Raw genomic sequence first — 20,146 nt, 5'->3', positions numbered from 1 at the left:
TTGATACATTCATATAACGTACAATGATAAAATTAGGCTAATTAAAATGTCGGTCACCATAAAATTTATCTCTTTTTTAGACTGGGAAGATTTAAATTATTCTCTTCTGGCCTTTTTTTCCAAATATACAAGAGGTTGTTATTTACTATATTGAACTATATTGAAATATATACTATATATTATATTGAACACTAGGTCTTATTTTCTTATTTCTTTTTTTTTTTTTTTTTTTTTTTTGAGACGGAGTCTCGCTCTGTTGCCCAGGCTGGAGTGCAGTGGCCGGATCTCAGCTCACTGCAAACTCCGCCTCCCGGGTTTACGCCATTCTCCTGCCTCAGCCCCCCGAGTAGCTGGGACTACAGGCGCCCACCACCTCGCCCAGCTAGTTTTTTTGTATTTTTTTTTAGTAGAGACGGGGTTTCACCGTGTTAGCCAGGATGGTCTCGATCTCCTGACCTCGTGATCCGCCCGTCTCGGCCTCCCAAAGTGCTGGGATTACAGGCTTGAGCCACCGCGCCCGGCCAGGTCTTATTTCTTTTATCTAAGTGTATTTTTGTACTCAGTAATTCTTTTATTGCTCCCTCCTATGCTTCCTGGCCTCTGGTAATAACAAATCTATTCTCTATCTTCATAAAATTCACTTTTTTTAGCTTCTACATTTGAGTGAGAATGTGCAGTATTTGTCTTTCCGTGCTTGGCTTATTCCACTTAGCGTAATCACCTCCTGTTCCATCCACGTTGCTACAAATTACAGGATTTCATTGATAGCTTTAAAGTATTCTATTGTGTATGTATACCACATGTTTCTATAGCTTTATAACATTCTACTGTGTATGTATACCACATATTTAATCTAATCATCTATTGATGGACACATGTTGATTTCAGGTTTCAGCTATTGTGACTAGGGCTGCAGTAAATGTGGAAATACAAATATGAGAGGGGTTTGTTTTTATTTGGTTTGTATCAAGGAGACCACATTGTAAAGCCTAGTGATCTTTGGATTCCTAATATTGCATTTTTTTCCATGACCAATTTATTGGTATTTAAGAACCTCAACAATCCTTTATCTTTCCCAAAATAAATTTTCACATTTTAGGAGAAAAGCTTATTTCAAATAATCTCTTGAGATAAATACTAGTTTATACTAATAAAAGTATATGTAATATACTATATGTGTAATTTAAGACTTGTTAATTTGTGTTTTCAATCGTTTGTTTCATTGTATTAATGAAAATAAAAGTTTGCAATTATTTGAAGATAATAAGTAGTGCTTTTTTACACTCATCTTAAAATGTAGCATATTCTTCTTTAAGAGAAGCAACAAAGATGTCTGTACTTTTGTAATCATATCTGGATATCTTGAGCTTTGAATTATGGGACAATAATTCCTGCTCCATGCATCTATTTACATTCTGCCTGAAGCTTTCCTCCTAACAATGCATAAAATATTTGGCCCATAATTTATATTTTACTGAGTGTTATTGCTTTGTTTCTCGATATTTTTGGATCTGCCCCTCATCAAAGAAACATTATAGACTCCACAGAAACTTTCTCTTCTGACATTATTTCTCTTTGAATTTGCTCTGGCATGTTTAAATATTGTCCACAAGAAAATTTAGATAGTGTGGACAATGAAAGAAATAATAGTTGTAGCAAGCAAAGTATTTTGTTACTAACAGGCACCTTCTTCTTTCTTAGAACAGGCAGTGCTAGCAGTAGATAATAAAGAGTGAATTTAGTGAAAAAGGGGAGATGAAAGTAGCCATTCTAATCAAATTCTGTCGTAATTTCTTAGGTGTCTGGAATTTATGTCACACCATTCAGCAAATCTCCAATGATACATTTCTGTAACTGGAGTTATAAATCCATTGGCAGTTTCATTAATCAGACAGAGAGCTGTGCAGTTATTGAAATAACTCCTCAAATAATTGCCAACTTGCCATGCAGTGACATCACTCCTAACAGAAGTGCTTCAACAATTGATCATGTAGCCTTGGTAAATTAGCATTTCTGGCATTGAAAAATCACTGTTGGGTATGCTATAGTTCTGAGGAAGAAATTCCTAGAATTGTTTTTCTTCATAAAGCAAGATTTAAAAGTGATGGTGATCAATACCTTGCTTGTTTTACACGTGAGGAAAAGTGTGCAGGCATTGCATCCAGTCTTCTTTCCACTGTGGTTCCTGTTTTAACTATCAAGCTATTTTTAAAAATTAAAATGCCATCAATATAATTCCTTTAATATTTGTTCAGTGTCTTTTAGAACATGTGAATTTAAGGCTGCTGAGAGTTGGGGGAACTATGTCAAATAGGTAAGACATGACACCTTCTCCCAAGTAGTTCATGTCCTACTTTTTGGGGACAATGTGGTACAATGGAGTAAATAGGATTACAGAGATTTGTTACAAGGGCCAGCAGAGAATAAAGGAAGGAGAAAGCAAGCCTGAGGATGATCATGGGAGAGACTTAAAAAGGTCTTCCCAAAGAAGTGGACCCTTATATTAAATCTTAAAAGGCAGATGAAGTGGAGTTCAAAAGATGGGTAAGAAATATTAGGTAGTAAGGTAGGAAAAGAATTGAAATGAAGGGTAAGACATATGTATTTCACCTCAACTTTTCTAATAACCTGAATAAACTCACTTTACCTTGTTGAACCTCAGTTTTGAAGTAAGAATATTTTTCTATTTTATGGATAATTCGCTGATTTTAAAAAATAGGTGATATATAAAAGCTTTGTGTGGAAGGAAAAGCTGAAAGAAAAAAGTATACTTGTAACGAATTGTGTTGATAATTATATATAATGGAAAATTACAAAGACAGAATTTTGATGTATTCTATTAATTAAATGTGACTGAGACACGTGATTTCATTTTTTATCAGAAATGAAATACCCTTCAACAGTTACTTGTCTCACTATAGTCCTTTTGACTATCTCATACATGTTCTCTTAGTTCATAATTTAGGTTTGCAAAGGATCACAATTATGCCCAATGAGCTAGAGATGTAATAGTAAAATAAAGTGGGAAAATGCCAGAATACTTTATAAAAATTAGCAACACTGTCAGCTACTCTTTGCAATCCAACCCTTATGAGCTATATTACTTTTTTAACACTTTGAGTCTAATGCTGGAAATAAAAAAACAAAATCAGATTATAATGTTTCTCACTCTGGCATCAATTTGGTGAATCAAGATATTGTACATTTAGAATATATGTTAATATCTATAGTGTATGTCTCCTTATATAAATAAATTAATGTAGTTTTTTGATTATCTGTTAAGTCTGATGTTTTTCATAAAGTATCTAGAAAGTTTATATCTGTTTTTACATATGCAAAATTGTAAAGCATCAGTTAGGTATATGACTAGTTCTCCAATATCAGTTTCACTTTAGAGCATAGCTTGTTAGTATAAGCTGAATGTATTGGTCTGTTCTTGCTTGCTATGAAGAAATACCTGAGACTGGGTAATTTATAAAGAAAAGAGGTTCAGGTTCTGCAGACTGTACAGAAAGCATAGAGGCTTCTACTTTTGGGGAGGCCTCAGAAAACTTAAAATCATGGCAGAAGGCAAAAGGCAAGCAGCACTTCACTTAGCTGGAGCAGGAAGGAAAGACAGAAGATGGAGGTACAACACACTTTTTAAAAAAAAGTTCTTTCTTTTTTTATTATACTTTAAGTTTTGGGATACATGTGCAGAATGTGCAGGTTTGTTACATAGGTATACACGTGCCATGGTGGTTTGCTGCACCCATCAACCAGTCATCTACATTAGGTATTTCTCCTCATGCTATCCCTCGCATAGCCCCCACCCCCTAACAGGCCCCAGTGTCTGATGATTCCCTCCCTGTGTCCATGTGCTCTCATTGTTCAACTCCCGCTTATGAGTGAGAACATGTGGTGGTTGCTTTTCTGCTCCTGTGTTAGTTTGCTGAGAATGATGCTTTCCAGCTTCATCCATGTCCCTGCAAAGGACATGAACTCATCCTTTTTATGGCTGCATACTATTCCATAGTGTTATATGCGCCACATTTTCTTTATCCAGTCTAGCACTGATGAGCATTTGCGTTGGTTCCAAGTCTTTGCTATTGTGAGTAGTGCTGCAATAAACATATGTGTGCATGTGTCTTTATAGTAGAATAATTTATAATACTTTGGGTATATACCCATTAATGGGATTGCTGGGTCAAATGCTATTTCTGGTTCTAGATCCTTGAGGAATCACCACACTATCTTCCACAATGGTTAAGCTAACTTACACCCCCACCAACAGTGTAAAAGCATTCCTATTTCTCCACATCCTCTCAAGCATCTGTTGTTACCTGACTTTTTAATGATCACCATTCTAACTGGTGTGAGATAATATTTCATTGTGGTTTTGATTTGCATTTCTCTAATGACCACTGATGATGATCTTTTTTTCATATGTTTGTTGGCCACATAAATGTCTTCTTTTAAGAAGGGTCTGTTCATATCATTTGTCCACTTTTTGATGAGGTTGTTCGTTTTTCTTGTAAATTTGTTTATTTTCTTTGTAGATTCTGGATATTAGATCTTTGTCATATGGATAGATTGCAAAAATTTTCTCCCATTCTGTAGGTTGCCTGTTCATTCTGATGATAGTTTCTTTTGCTGTGCAGAAGCTCTTTAGTTTAATTAGATCCCATTTGTCAATTTTGGCTTTTGTTGCCATTGCTTTTGGTGTTTTAGTCATGAAGTCTTTGCCCATGCCTATGTCCTGAATGCTATTGCTTAGGTTTTCTTGCAGGGTTTTTATGATTTTAGGTCTTACGTTTAAGTCTTGAATCCATCTTGAGTTAATTTTCATATGAGGTGTAAGGAAGGGGTCCAGTTTCAGTTTTCTGAATATAGCCTAGCCATATTGTTTTTGGTGTTTTCCGAACACCATTTATTAAATAGGGAATCCTTTCCCCATTGCTAGTTTTTGTCAGATTTGTCAAAGATCAGATGGTTGTAGATGTGTGGCATTATTTCTGAGGCCTCTGTTTTGTTCCATTGGTCTATATATCTGTTTTGGTACCAGTACCATACCATGCTGTTTTGGTTACCGTAGCCTTGTAGTTTGAAGTCAGGTAGTGTGATGCCTCCAGCTTTGTGGTTTTTTTTTTTTTTTTTGGCTTAGGATTGTCTTGGCTATACAGGCTCTTTTTTGGTTCCATATGAAATTTAAAGTAGTTTTTTTCTAATTCTGTGAAGAAAGTCAATGGTAGCTTGATGGGATAGCATTGAATCTATAAATTACTTTGGGCAAAATGGCCATTTTCACAATATTGATTCTTCCTATCCATGAGCATGGAATGTTTTTCCATTTATTTGTGTCTTCACTTATTTCCTTGAGCAGTGGTTTGTAGTTCTCCTTGGAGAGGTCTTTCAAGTCCCTTGTAAGTTGTATTCCTAGGTATTTTATTCTCTTTGTAGCAATTGTGAGTGGGACTTCACTCATGATTTGGCTGTTTGTCTATTATTGGTGTATAGCAATGTTTGTGATTTTTGCACATTGATTTTCTATCCTGAGACTTTGCTGAAGCTGCTTATAGCTTAAGGAGATTTTGGGCTGAGACAATGGGGTTTTCTAAATATACAATCATGTCATCTGCAAAGAGGGACAATTTGACTTCTTCTTTTCCTAACTGAATACCCTTTATTTCTTTCTCTTGCCTGATTGCCCTAGCCAGAACTTCCAACATTATGTTGAATAGGAGTGGTGAGAGAGGGCATCCCTGTCTTGTGCCAGTTTTCAAAGGGAATTTTTCCAGTTTTTGCCCATTCAGTATGATATTGGCTGTGGGTTTGTCATAAATAGCTCTTATTATTTTGAGATACCTTCAAATAATACCTACTTTATTTAGAGTTTTTAGCATAAAGCTGTGTTAAATTTTATCGAAGGCTTTTTCTGCATGTATTGAGATAATCGTGTGGTTTTTGTCATTGGTTCTGTTTATGTGATGATTTACATTTATTGATTTGCATATGTTGAACTAGCCTTGCATCCCAGTGATGAAGCTGACTTGATAGTGGAGGATAAGCTTTTTGATGTGCTGCTGAATTCGGTTTGCCAGTATTTATTGAGGATTTTTTGCATCAATGTTCGTCAAGGATATTGGCCTGAAATTTTATTTTTTGTTGTGTCTCTGCCAAGTTTTGGTATCGGGATGATGCTGGCCTCATAATGTGAGTTAGGAAGGAGCCCCTCTTTTTCTGTAGTTTGGAATAGTTTCAGAAGGAATCATACCAGCTCCTCTTTGTACCTCTGGTAAAATTTGGCTGTGAATCCATCTGGTCCTGGGCTTTTTTGGGTTGTTAGGCTATTAATTACTGCCTCAATTTCAGAACTTGTTAGTGGTCTATTCATGGATTTCACTTATTCCTGATTTAGTCTTTGGAGGGTATATGTGTCCAGGAACCTATTCATTTCTTCTAGATTTTCTAGTTTATTTGCATAGAGGTGTTTATAGTATTCTCTGATGGTAGTTTTATTGCTTTGGGATCAGTAGTGATATCCCCTTTATCATTTTTTATTGTGTCTATTTGATTCTTCTCTCTTTTATTCTTCATTAGTCTAGCTAGTGGTAGTTTGTTAATCTTCTCAAAACACCAGCTCCTGGATTCATTGAGCTTTTGAAAGGTTTTTCATGTCTCTATCTCTTTCAGTTTTGCTCTAATCTTACTTATTTCTTGACTTCTGCTAGCTTTTGCTCTTGCTTCTCTAGTTCTTTTAATTATGATGTTAGGGTGTCTATTTTAGATCTTTCTCATTTTCTCTTGTGGGCATTTAGTGCTATAAATTTCCCTCTAAACACTGCTTTAGCTGTGTCCCAGAGATTCTGGTACATTGTGTCTTTTTTTGTTCTCTTTGGTTTTGATGAACTTATTTATTTCTGCCTTAATTTCATTATTTAGCCAGTAGTCATTCAGAAGCAGGTTGTTCAGTTTCCATGTAGTTTAGTTGTGCAGTTTTGTGTGAGTTTCTTAATCCTGAGTTCTAATTTGATTGCATTGTGGTCTGACAGACTGTTATGATTTCCATTCTTTTGCATTTACTGAAGAGTGTTTTACTTACAATTTATGTGATCAATTTTAGAATCAATGCCATGTGGTGCCACACATTTTTAAGAAACCAGATCTCGTGAGAACTCTATCATGAGAATAGCACCAGAGGAATGATGCTAAACCATTTATGAAGGATCTACTCCCATGATTCAACCACCTCCCACCAGGGCCCACATCCAATATTAGAGATTACAATTGACATGAGATTTGGCTGGGAACACAGATCCAAATGATATCACTGAGGCAGTAGACATTTATATAAAAATTAAGAATTTAAGAGCTGAATACTTGGAAATGAGAGGTTAGCCAAAATATAGTGAAATATTATAACAGAATATATCTTTTTCAAAAAGCTACTCAAATGTTTAGTGTTGATATAAACGTATTACTGAGCTAAGTTGGACTATTATTAATAGTACTGCAACAATTTTACATTTATTTTAATAATTAAATAATATTTTTTACTAAAATGTTTGAGCATCTGGGCAATGTGTGTTTACCTCAGAATTATATTTAGTGAGTAGAGCTGTATTAGACATATTGTAGTTGGTTAAATATATTACTGTATTAATTTGGAAATTATGTTAAAATTGTAACAAATATGAGTAGCTTCCCAATTCAATCAGATTATTCTGTTGAGTGGAAAAATATTTCTACCTTCACTTATTTCTATTGTGTACCTGAAATATTTATTTTGCCAAATATCTTAGTTTTTCTATGTTCTCTTTGGTAATGGAGAAATACAATGTTAGTTAACAAATTGGTTGATGCCTAGTTCAAAGTTTAAAACTGGGGTAAGTTATATATAGGGTGTGAAATATTACTTGGTAAATCATTTAACTAAAATGTTAATTATGACTTTACTTTTTCCATCACTATCAAATGCCTGACAAAACTGAACTTAAAAAATAGCATTCCTGAATGGGAATTATCTTTAGAGTTGATTGAGAGCAGAGTATTGAGAGAATTGGAGATTCCTATAGTTTCCTGTAAAGAGCATTTTAAAATAACTGCTCTCCATATTTGAAATCTGTATTTTTTTCACATTAACTGATCTAGCTTTGTGATACATTTTAAGTAACAAAGCATTTCTAAGTTTAATTTTTTTCTTTAAAAATATTTAGACACATTCAATCTTTCCCTGCTCCATGGAATGGACAAAATGTGAGGAAAATGCACTGTAAGACTATTGTCAAGAAATAATATCTGTGTTGAAACCTAATCTGCTATGGAAATCTAAAAATTGGGTCATGTACCAGTTATTTTAAGCAGATCCTAGGACAATATAAGGTGCTTTTTTTTTTTTTTTTCCCCTAGGAAAATAGGCCTTTTATCAAGTTAGAATGGAGAATCAATCATTTTGCCTATTCTCTGCCTGGAATGGAATCATATGACCGGTTAATAAATTAATAGCATTTTTATTTTCTTTCTTGAAAAGTTGATCTGAAAGAAAATGTAGAGGAACCTAATTATAATATTTGGGAATAAGAAAAACCTGCTGTGGATAGTGTTGAACTCACTTTAGTTTGTGGAATTAGCTCAGCAATCATACCTTACCAAATATTTTATCCCTATTTGTTTAGGTAAACACAACCATAAAAATGCATGCAATCTTTCTTGGGAGGACTGCCCCAGGCAGCTCTCCATTGCCCCACCCTTTTTCCCCAAGGAGGCTCCTACCCTGTAAAGTTTGTCCTTCACCTCGGGGCTTTAGAAACATAAAGCCTTCTACAAAACTGCCATTTTGGATCACTTCACTCATTAATCAAGCATAGCTTGCCTCAAGGACTGTATCTGAATTTGATTATAAACATGCAATTCTTTCCAAACCAACAGTAATCTTCTTTAGGATAATATGATTATGAACAAGCCATTTTTAATAGCCCATGGCATAAAACATGATGTTACATTTGACATAGTTTGGATTTGTGGGTGACTAAAATGCAAGTATAATTTTTTTGATGTTTTAAGTTGACATCACACACATTCCCATTAAATATAATATGACTTGCTTCAGCACCAAAAGTACGTATTTCATTTTTAAAAACAAGAGGAAAAAAGGATCTTTTTATTTGGTGCTTGTTTTATGCCATCGAATGTGAAAATTAGAGGCATTCTTATGCAGTGCTCTTGTTTCACAGTACTATCCCCCTTTGACTTGTGTGCAAAAGATAGCAGATGCTTAGGGTATGTGGAACACACCTGGTTTTCATGCAAAGAAAATGTGTAATTTGGACTATCAAGTGAATAATTAATGTCAAATTAATTCAAGACACATTCTGAAAAAATTACACGTGAAAATCCTTACTTTATCTAGGAAATGCTGAAACAGGCATCTTTAACTTCAGCTTTTCCCCCATCCTCATTAGAAAATTCCATTCAAATACAAAGCGTTTGTGATCAATTTATCCTGGGGATTAAAAAAAAAAAATTACATTTACTATTTTGTTTTTAAGAATTTATTCACTCATAAAATGCAGGTTTGGGCCAGGCACAGTGGCTCACGCCTATAATCCCAGCACTTTGGGAGGCCGAGGTGGGCAGATCACATAAGGCGAGGAGTTTGAGACCAGCCTGGACAGTATGGTGAAAACCCATCTCTCCTAAAAATACAAAAAGCCAGTTGTGGTGGTGCATGCCTGTAATCTCAGTTACTTGGGAGGCTGAGGCAAGAGAATCTCTTGAGCCAGGGAGGCAGAGGTTGCAGTGAGCTGAGATCGCACCACTGCACTCCAGCCTGCGCGACAGAGCAAGATTCTCTGTCTCAAAAAAGAAAAAAACAATGCAGGTTTTGTGAAGTATACTTTTTGTTGACATAGTACTTTCCAGAAGAAAACTACTCTCTTCGATAAAACCACAGGGATTTGAAGAAATGCCCATGTGAGATTATCTGCCCATACTTGGAATATTAACTGCAGTCTCTTAAGATATAAGTGAAAGGATTGATCTTGTGGTACACTTGGGTATTTAGAATCCCAAATCTTGAGGCAGTGTCTGGGTTTAAACTCTGGCTTTCGGGGCATGAGTGGGCAGGTTGTTTAATCAATTATGCTACTGAGTAATTTTGCTTTGTTTATGTCTGCAGACGAATGTCCTCTTTTTATAGATCAACTACATTTATCTTAAATGCTCTTTCACCCCAGGCTGCTTCTTTCCTATCTAGGAAGACATAGAGATAGTCAAGATTTATTTTAAAGTATTTAAGGATGAGGAGATGTACAAATAAGAGCTTAGAAAAAAATGTTTGTGGGTTTAAAAGTCAGCATTTAAAAACCTACTCACAAATAAAATGGGAATAGAAACAGGTAAGTGAATTTTTAAGTTTATAAATAGGCATTGGAAGATGAATAGCCTATCTCAACTCCTACCAAAATGATGTAAATTGCAAATGCTTAGTTACACCAAAAAAACCTATTTTTAGAATAATATTCTAAAAACATATAACAGATCTTGGTGTTGGTGGCCCATCACACACACTCATCAATGAGTGTCTTTTATAACCATTGAGACAATCAAAAAACTTGTTTCAATGTCTTTCATCCTTGATTCTCTCAGATTGGTAATAAATCATTAGGCAGTCTGTATTAGAATCCACTTCAAAAACTAATGATTCTTCCCTTTTCACTTGAGCAGTACATGATCCCTTCAACTAACCACAGTGTGAAGTAATCTCCATGGCTGGCACTCCATAGAGTGCCATAGTCTATATAATACGTAGTATATATATTGTATCTATGTCTATATTTTTAATTCCAGTCACTTAGAATGCCTGTTGTGCTGCATGAAGAGAGTTACAACAAAGGTTACATTTTTTTTTTTTTTTCAAATACAGCAAGAAGGCTTTTTGCACTTATCCCCCTGCCATGTTTCCCAATAACACCATCACTATTACCACCACCACTCCCACCACATACTGTTTCTTCATATCCTTCAATTTTGAACACTTGGTCATTGCAGAAAAATAGTCTACCCTATTTTCATAGGAAGAAGTTTTATTTTAATATTTATTCCTGCACCCTGAAATTCAGTTTCCCATGTCTTTAGGCAGGTAAGTACCGTGACCAATCTGGGCCCTGTCCCACAGATTCTGGGAGAAGACTGACCCCTGTTCATGTAGTAGGGTGAAGATGGGTCCTTAAAATCTAGTAAGTCCCCATCCATAGAGACTGTCAGACTGCTGGTTCCTTTTGTAAATTTACCCTTTTAGATAAACACACCTTCAAAAGCTACTTTCATTTACTTCAAACTATACTAATTTCAAGCCTCAAAAATTTTTTTCTCATAAAGATGAGAACAAGAGACACTGGAAACTACTGGAACCGGAGAGGGAGGGGGACGAGGGTTGAAAAACTACCTATTGGTAGTTTTTTCTAGTAGTGTACTGTGCTCACTACCTGGGTGATGGGATCAATAGAAGCTGAAACTTCAGCATTATGAAATATATCCATGTAACAATCCTGCACATGTACTCCAGGACCTAAAACAAAAGTTAAAGTGGAAAAAATATTTTTCGAATGCTAAGTCTTTGGGTTTGTCCTTTAAGAAAATTAGACTGTTAGTTTTTTGAGCAACTCTTTGAGAATCCTGTCTCAATGAATACATCACCAAAACCTACTCCAAATTGTAATGTTTAGAATCTCAGACAAAATAGTTTGGTATTGATTAAATGCCTTTTATAACTTCTAATCTTTCCTTGTATAAACTGGAGCAATAAATATGTTGAAATCGGTACAACATTAAATAACAAATAGATGAAATGTTCAAAAATGATTTTGGTTAATGTAAGAATAAAGACAAAAATTTCTGAGCATTTGGCAATACATCATTGATAATCACTGGAGTAGAGTCTCTGATTACATTTGAGATTATATGCACAGCTATTTTTATCTTCTCATAATTTTTGTCTTTAAGTTTCAACAACTTATTTCTATTTATAATCCCATTTCAAGGGAAACATCAATTATAATAATTGAACACTTCAAACATCTAAGTACTTTATTGTTTTTATTAAACAAGATCAAAAAATAGTTTACATTTTACAAAATGGAATTACATGTGTTCATCATTTTTATTGTCCTTATTTTTCTTTTACTTAAAATTGTTAATGTTGTATGTGTATGTGTGCATGTGTATGTGTGTATACACACATACATATATATGTATTCTGTGTGTATATAAGTTATAATATGTGTGTATATATGTATATATAAACACACAGAGAAAAATGTACAGTGAAACAAATCAGATGCCTATTTACCCAGCAGGCAGAATTTAGTAATTCTATCATTTTATGATATTTACATCAGATCTCTTTTAAGAAACAAAGTGTTAAGTCTACCCCCTATATTCAATTCATGACTTTCTCAGGGGCAATTATTATCCAGAAGAATATCCCCTCAACAGCCCCCACACCACATAAACATACATACATGCATATATATAACATGAGAACATTTAGAAAATACTTTATAACATACAAAAATCTCAAAAATACTACACATTATTGTTTTGTGGATTTCCAAGATGCACAAAAGTTATATTGTTTGTGTCATGTTGCCACTTGCTTTACTCCCATAATGTTATAATTTCAATAATTATATGTTACATGTAGATATAATTAATTTATTTTAAAAGCTAATAGTTCATGGTATATTACCATCTGTGCAGTGACAGGACTCATGACCCCAGAGCTTCAGGTTGCCTAACAAACAGATAAGTGGAAAAAGATGAAACCCAGCTCCTGTTTCCATTGAACCTCAGATCCTCCACATCCCAAGTGCTGGTGACGCTTTTCTAAATATCCGACACCCAGCCTTAGACTTCTTGGGCTAAAGCCCCAAAACGTTTATTCACCAACAATCCTTATCTCCACCCAATGGTGGTTTAAGCTGAATCCTGGACCAAGCACAGTGCTTGTTTCTTTTTCTTTTTCTTTTTTTTTTTTGAGACGGCGTCTCACTCTGTCGCCCAGGCTGGAGTGCAGTGGCCAGATCTCAGCTCACTGCAAGCTCCGCCTCCTGGGTTCACGCCATTCTCCTGCCTCAGCCTCCCGAGTAGCTGGGACTACAGGCACCCGCCACTTCGCCCGGCTAGGTTTTTGTATTTTTTTAAAGTAGAGACGGGGTTTCACCGTGTTAGCCAGGATAGTCTTGATCTTGTGACCTCGTGATCCGCCCGTCTCGGCCTGCCAAAGTGCTGGGATTACAGGCTTGAGCCACCGCGCCCAGCCAAGTGCTTGTTTCTTATAATTGCAGCTTTTCTCACCTGCCTCCTTCTCCTCTGCTTTATTTAATTTGAAGATTTGTTGTTAAATGCATTAAGTTATACATTAGGTATTATCCAACTGAATTGGCTTTGTCACTCTGACATTATACTTATTAACATAATAATGTCCTTCGACATAAAAAGTATACTTTACCTGATAGTGATATTGCTGCACTAGCATTCTTTGATTACATCATGCTTGCAGGTGTTTCATCTATTTTCTTTCAACCATTTGGTGTCCTTATACTCTAGAGGCATATGTAAAGATGTGTATCTCTGGATTCTTGTATTATTATGCAGTTGGAGAATCTTTATTGTATTTATTTATTCTCCTATACTTTTTATAATTGCTGATATATTTTAACTTATTTCTAACATATGACTATTTTCCACTTTATTTTTTTCTTTTTCTTTTTTTTTTTTTTTTTTGAGACGGAGTCTCGCTGTATCGCCCAGGCTGGAGTGCAGTGGCCGGATCTCAGCTCACTGCAAGCTCCGCCTCCCGGGTTTTTACGCCATTCTCCTGCCTCAGCCTCCCGAGTAGCCGGGACTACAGGCGCCCGCCACCTCGCCCGGCTAGTTTTTTGTATTTTTTTAGTAGAGACGGGGTTTCACCGTGTTAGCCAGGATGGTCTCGAACTCCTGACCTTGTGATCCGCCCGTCTCGGCCTCCCAAAGTGCTGGGATTACAGGCTTGAGCCACCGCGCCCGGCTATTTTCCACTTTAATATTTTTTCTTTGATACTTTATTTTCTATTCCTACTTCTCCTGGATTGATCAAGGTTTGTTTATGTTATTTTGCTCCTTTTATTCGTTTAGTTGTAATTCTGTTTTGTTAATGGGAGTAAATTATTTAATGTACATTTGGATTCAAATGTCTAAAGGTGGCCGGGCGCCGTGGCTCAAGCCTGTAATCCCAGCACTTTGGGAGGCCGAGACGGGCGGATCACGAGGTCAGGAGATCGAGACCATCCTGGCTAACACGGTGAAACCCCATCTCTACTGAAAAAATGCAAAAAACTAGCCAGGCGAGGTGATGGGCGCCTGTAGTCCCAGCTACTCCAGAGGCTGAGGTAGGGGAATGGCGTGAACCCGGGAGGCGGAGCTTGCAGTGAGCTGAGATCTGGCCACTGCGCTCCTGCCTGGGCGGCAGAGCGAGACTCCGTCTCAAACAAACAAACAAACAAACAAACAAACAAAACCAAAAAACCAGTGTCTAAAGGTTACTATTCATATCTCATGGATTTTACATGATAGCAACACCTAGATTTTCAAAATGCTTTACTATGGCTTTAAAATTTTAAGTCAACAATGATATTACTTCCTCAATTTGAAGTTATTTTTCCATTTAATTCTGTCAGTTATTACTGAGAAGCAGTGTTATGCATTTAATATGTCTGTTTTCTCATTTTAGTTTTGATTTATCTTTGAATCTGGTGCTCTGCAGTTTGTCTATCATGTGCATGGATGCTAATTTATTTTCATTTATCCTGCTTGAGAATCAATCTGATTTTTTGTGTAATATTAAAATATTGTTGTGCATTGTACTAAAAATCCATGACTAGTTTGTCTTTAAATATTTTCTTTTCCTCATTCTCTCTTTTGTTACTCTTTACATATATGCAGCATTGTATCTTTTCCATATTTTTAAAAACTATCAACTTTTTAAATCTCTAGCTTGGATTCTGAGTCATTTTTCTAGATCAGTCTTCTAGTTCATCAATTACGTCTTCACAAGATCTGATCTGTGGTATAAGAATTTCTCTTTTTGAATTCTGAGGATTGCACATGATTGTATTAGTTATATTTTTAAAGTGCTTCACTTTTATTATATAAATTATTTTTATTTATTTCACCATAGCAAGTAGTAACTAAACCATTGTGTCTTTCACATTTCTGTCTTTTAAAATGCTCTTTATTTTTATGGATAGTATTTATGATTATTTTAGATAATATTTTTAAATGTAAAATTTGATGAATTTTAACAAATGTATACAGTCCTCTGATCATTTCTACAGTCATATAGAAAATTTCCCTTGCCACACAAAATCTCCACATACCCCTTTATAAGTAATCTCTTTTCCCAACCTCCTGGTCCCAGTAACCACTGATCTTAAGTGAGTATAGTTTTACCATTTCTAGAATTTAATATTAATGTAGTTATTCAGTGTGTAGGCTTTGTGCCTAGCTTTATTCATTTAAAACAGTGCTTGAGATTGTCATCTATGTCATTATGTGTATCAAAAGTCCTTTCTTTTTTATTGCTGAGTTGTATTCCATTGCAAGGATTTGCCACATTTGCTTATCTGTTCACAAACTGATAAACATTTGGATTTGGGTCTGCTATGAATGAAACTTTTGAGAACATTCTTATAGAAAACATTGTATTTATCATTAGTATTATTTTTTCTTATCTTTTTTGGTCACATTGGCCAGTGAAGCTGTCTAGATCTGGAGTTTGCTTCACGGGAGAATCTTAACTGTGAATATAATTTTTAAGTAGATATAATGTTACATGTATCATAAATTTCTTCATTATTAAGCTTCAGTATATTGTGTCTTAAAGAAATTTTCCACTTCATTGAATTTATCAGAATGATTGGTATAAAATTTTTATAATATTTTATTTTTTAATCTTCATAGGTTCATTAATGATGTTAATTTGAGTCTCATCTTTATTTTTCTGATCATTGTAAGTAGAGACATTTTAAATGTCAAAAAGTGGAGATCTTTTTTTAAAAAATCTGCTTTTAGTTTTATTTTCACTATTATTTTTCTGTTTATCATTTCAATTATTACTATTTTTATTCTTATTTACTTTGTAATGCTTATTTTGAACTTAGTTTGCTTTTCAACCCTTGTTTCTTAAAAAGCTCCAGTCATTAATTTGAGTCATTGAAATATACAAATTACCAAAGTTCATTCAATAAGAAATAGATAACTTGAATTAAGTCCATCCTACACAGAAAACTCCAGGCCCACATATATTAATGGTTAATGAGCACATAAAAATGCTTAAAATACCTAATTCATAGAGGAAATAAAGTACAATATTGTGCTACATACCTACTTGCACAGGTAAAATTTTAAGACTGTACAAAATGCTGGGATGATGTAGAACAAGTGAAACTCTCATATGCTACTGGCTGGTGTATAAAGTGGTACAATGACTATGAAGAGGAACAGTTTGGCAGTTTCTTTCAAGGTTAATCGTATATATGACACAGACATTCTACTGCTAGGTATTTACTCAAGATAAAAGAAAACACATATGCATATAAAAACTTTTACACGAGAGATGGAAATAATCCAAATGTCCATCAACAAGTGAATAAACAAACTGTGATATATCCATTGTATCCATACAGTGGACTACTGTTCAGCAATTAAAGTAATGGATAATTGATATATAGCATGATGTGGATAAATCTCAAAATATTTATACTGAATGTACAGGAGAAAGTACATATGGTATGATTCCGTTTATTAAAAAATACTCTAGAAGATGTAAATTATAATGACAGAAAGCAGATCAGTAGCTGCCTTAGGTGAAGCTATATGATGGAGGTTAGGAAGGGATTACAAAAAAAAACAATGTGAAGACGCTCTTGAAGGTAATAAATAAATTCATTATTTTGCTTGTGCTGGTTTTAATGTATGTATACATATGGCAACACTTCCTGAATTAGATATTTTAAGTATGTGTCGTTTTAATTGTATGCCAATTATACTTCAATAAAGCTGTTTAAAAAGAGAAACAAATTGGGTTTATTACAAAGAATTTCATTTACACTTGTAAGTTTTTCTTGATTATGCATTGGCATTTCTTTCTCCAGCTTGAAAACAGAAAAAAATAATAGAGTTTCTGACTTGCCTATGTAGATTGTTATGATGAATCAGTGGCATAATATATAAAAATGCTTTCAAAATCTAAAGTGATATGCAACTCTAAGTTATTATTCTAAAGGGTCTGGGTAGATTTGAGCATCACAATTCATGATGGGCTGCATTTACACTTTGTTTTTGTGTTTTTGGGAGGTGGAAGTAGGGTGAAGTTTTTTTTCCTTTTTTTTTTTTTTTCCATTCATTGTCTTTCCATCTCTTGCTAACATTTAATAGTATTTCATATTCCTTTCCAGTCTCTTTTCAGTTCTCTGGCAGCTCCCCCTGGCTCTAATTCACAGAAAGTTCTGATTCCTTCATTGCAAGTGCTTTACTTTAGTAGGAAATGCAAAAAGATAATTAAAATTAGGGGAAACCCTGGAGCGTGAATTTCCTGTGGTTCGTGGGAAAAGGAGGTGCAAAAAACATGATTGGATTAGTATTTGGGTAATAATGACAAGGTATCACGGCTCTCTGGTAAATGTAGCATAGCAACCATGTCCAAAACCTTGGGGTTTTTGTTTGTTTCTGTTTTAAATCAGATTGATTATTTCCCTGACCTCAGAGTTTCCTTCAATTTGCATGCAAGGGGATGACTTGCTGTAAGTTCCCAAAGTGACACTGTGTGAGAACACAAAGGGTAATATTTACTTTATTAAGACCTGGGAAAAAATGGTTGCTACAAAAATGAATGAACATCTTTTTCCAGCTATTACTATGATTTGCATACGATTCTGTATTTTGCTTCTATTTGGAATTGAATTCCAGTTGGAACTGACAAAAAAAAATGTTAGTTTACGTCCCACAGCAGCTATCCTTCTTGGTGACTATAAAGTAAAAAGTTTTCTTTAAGCCTTTACACACACACACACACACACACACACACACACACACACACAAACACACACATGCATATATTAATGTCACTAATATCAATGAGTATAAACATCTTCAGAATAATACTGAAAATAAGGTTATCTAAAACAACTAGACAGGAATGGGGCAGTCGTCATTATTAGACGTATATCTTTTCAAGAGCAGCTAAGTAAAGTTTTTCTTGCCAGAGTTTGGGATTATACAGCTCTTATCTATTATGGGAGCTTCTTTGTCCCTTGGATTTGAAATAAGAACTAATACCCTTTTCTACTCTACAGGCTTATTGACCTGTATAAAGTTTACCCTGAACTGAAAATAAAAGTTTCTATGTATTTCATATTCTAAGCTAAAAGATCAAACTGCTAGATCAAACACCTCTAGATTTGGGAGAGGTGACATGCCTACAGAACCAATATGGTAAATTCCTTGTTCTATACTTTTCCACTAATAGAATAAGGAAGAGTGGCGATAGATATTTTTGGGAGAGATGAGTTCATAAAGGCAAAAAATATTTTTTCTTCTTCCTTTCATCTTTCAGCTTATAGGTGTGGAGGTCAATATGATTAATCTACTCATTACAAATTTGGAAGGGCTTCAAGATAACAGGTCATGAAACCATGAAACTGAACATGTCTCCATGTAGTTTTCTAGCTGGTTGCTTACTGAGTCATCTCAGTGCCACTGGAACATGAAAGAATCCAGGAAAAGGGCAGAACATAGCAATCTGAGAAAAGGCAAAGATTGTTCATGAAAGATTTCCACCGAGCCAAATCTGTGTTCTGTGAGATCAGGCAAGGTGTGTATATATATATATATATTTTTTATATATATATATTTTATATATATATATATATAAAAAATAGCTGAAAGCAGGACCTGTTTATCTTATCTCTTCATCCCCATTACAGACTGCCCAGTGCAGTAAAGACAGATCTGCATGATAAGGCTGGACACTGTCAGTCTGGAATTGGTTAAAGGAAGAAGCCACATTTCCCCTGTGTGATCCTTGATATTAGGCCTGTAGTAAGAGTCAGATGGGAAATTGGTTCTAAAATAGAGCAATGGGGACAGCCACCAAAAAAAAAAAAAAAAAAAAAAAAGATCATACTCATGAATGCCCCCATATTTGGAATCGGCAGGGCCATAACCATAAAACAGTAATGCACCTCCCCTCACCTACCATGGACTTTTATGGACTTAAGCAAATATCCCCGTACCTGCAGCCTCTTCGGCAAAAAGAAAGTAGAAATAAATGAATAGTTTTTGTTTTTTTGCAAGTAACATCATAAGGATAGCCTGAGATGAAGTGGGAGGCTTTAATTATTCAGAGAGGACTAAAATTTGAAGTAAGAAATACCTGCAAAAATATTTTAGATTTCCAGAAAAAAATCAGTCATACTGAGAAATCATTATTTGGGAATGTTAAATTTCCTACAATCCTTTCTCACTTCTAACCAGTATAAAGAAAATGAAGAGGGAGAATAGTGAGTTGGGGTGCTCGGAAAGGAAAGTTGTTATTTATATTCAGTATATGTATTTCAATGAACTCACTAAGTTGAAATCATTAAATCAGCCATATAAATTATTGAATAAACCTAATTTTATTTAAATTTATTTTATTTGTATCTTATTTATGAAACTATTAAATAAGCTTAATAAAACAAATTTTCCACAAACTCAACATTTCCTCTATTAAATTTATGTATTTCCTTTCACTGAGCTTCCTTAAATGTTCCTTATTTTAGTAAGTTATAACACAGTCTATGCGATTGATCAAGGAAGAAATCATTTTCACTTTAACCATTCCCATGCAACTAACACTACATCTGACAATTTTTCTTCCTAAACATCTCTCAAGTCTACTTGCTTCTTTCCACTCACCCCCACTGACATTACCTTAGCTCAGGCCCTTGAGATAACCACATGACACATTATGCCCTACCACTAGGGTGAGAGTAAACTTTTTAAAGCACAATGTGATCCATCACTCACCTGCCCGCCCCCCATAACAGTCAATATTATCTCTCCATTGCCTTCAATAAGTTTTAAAGTC

Source organism: Chlorocebus sabaeus, chromosome 12, assembly GCF_047675955.1.
Source record: "Chlorocebus sabaeus isolate Y175 chromosome 12, mChlSab1.0.hap1, whole genome shotgun sequence".
Taxonomy (NCBI): Eukaryota; Metazoa; Chordata; class Mammalia; order Primates; family Cercopithecidae; genus Chlorocebus; species Chlorocebus sabaeus.
The sequence above is the reverse complement of the archived record's forward strand: the minus strand, read 5'-3'. Positions refer to the sequence as shown.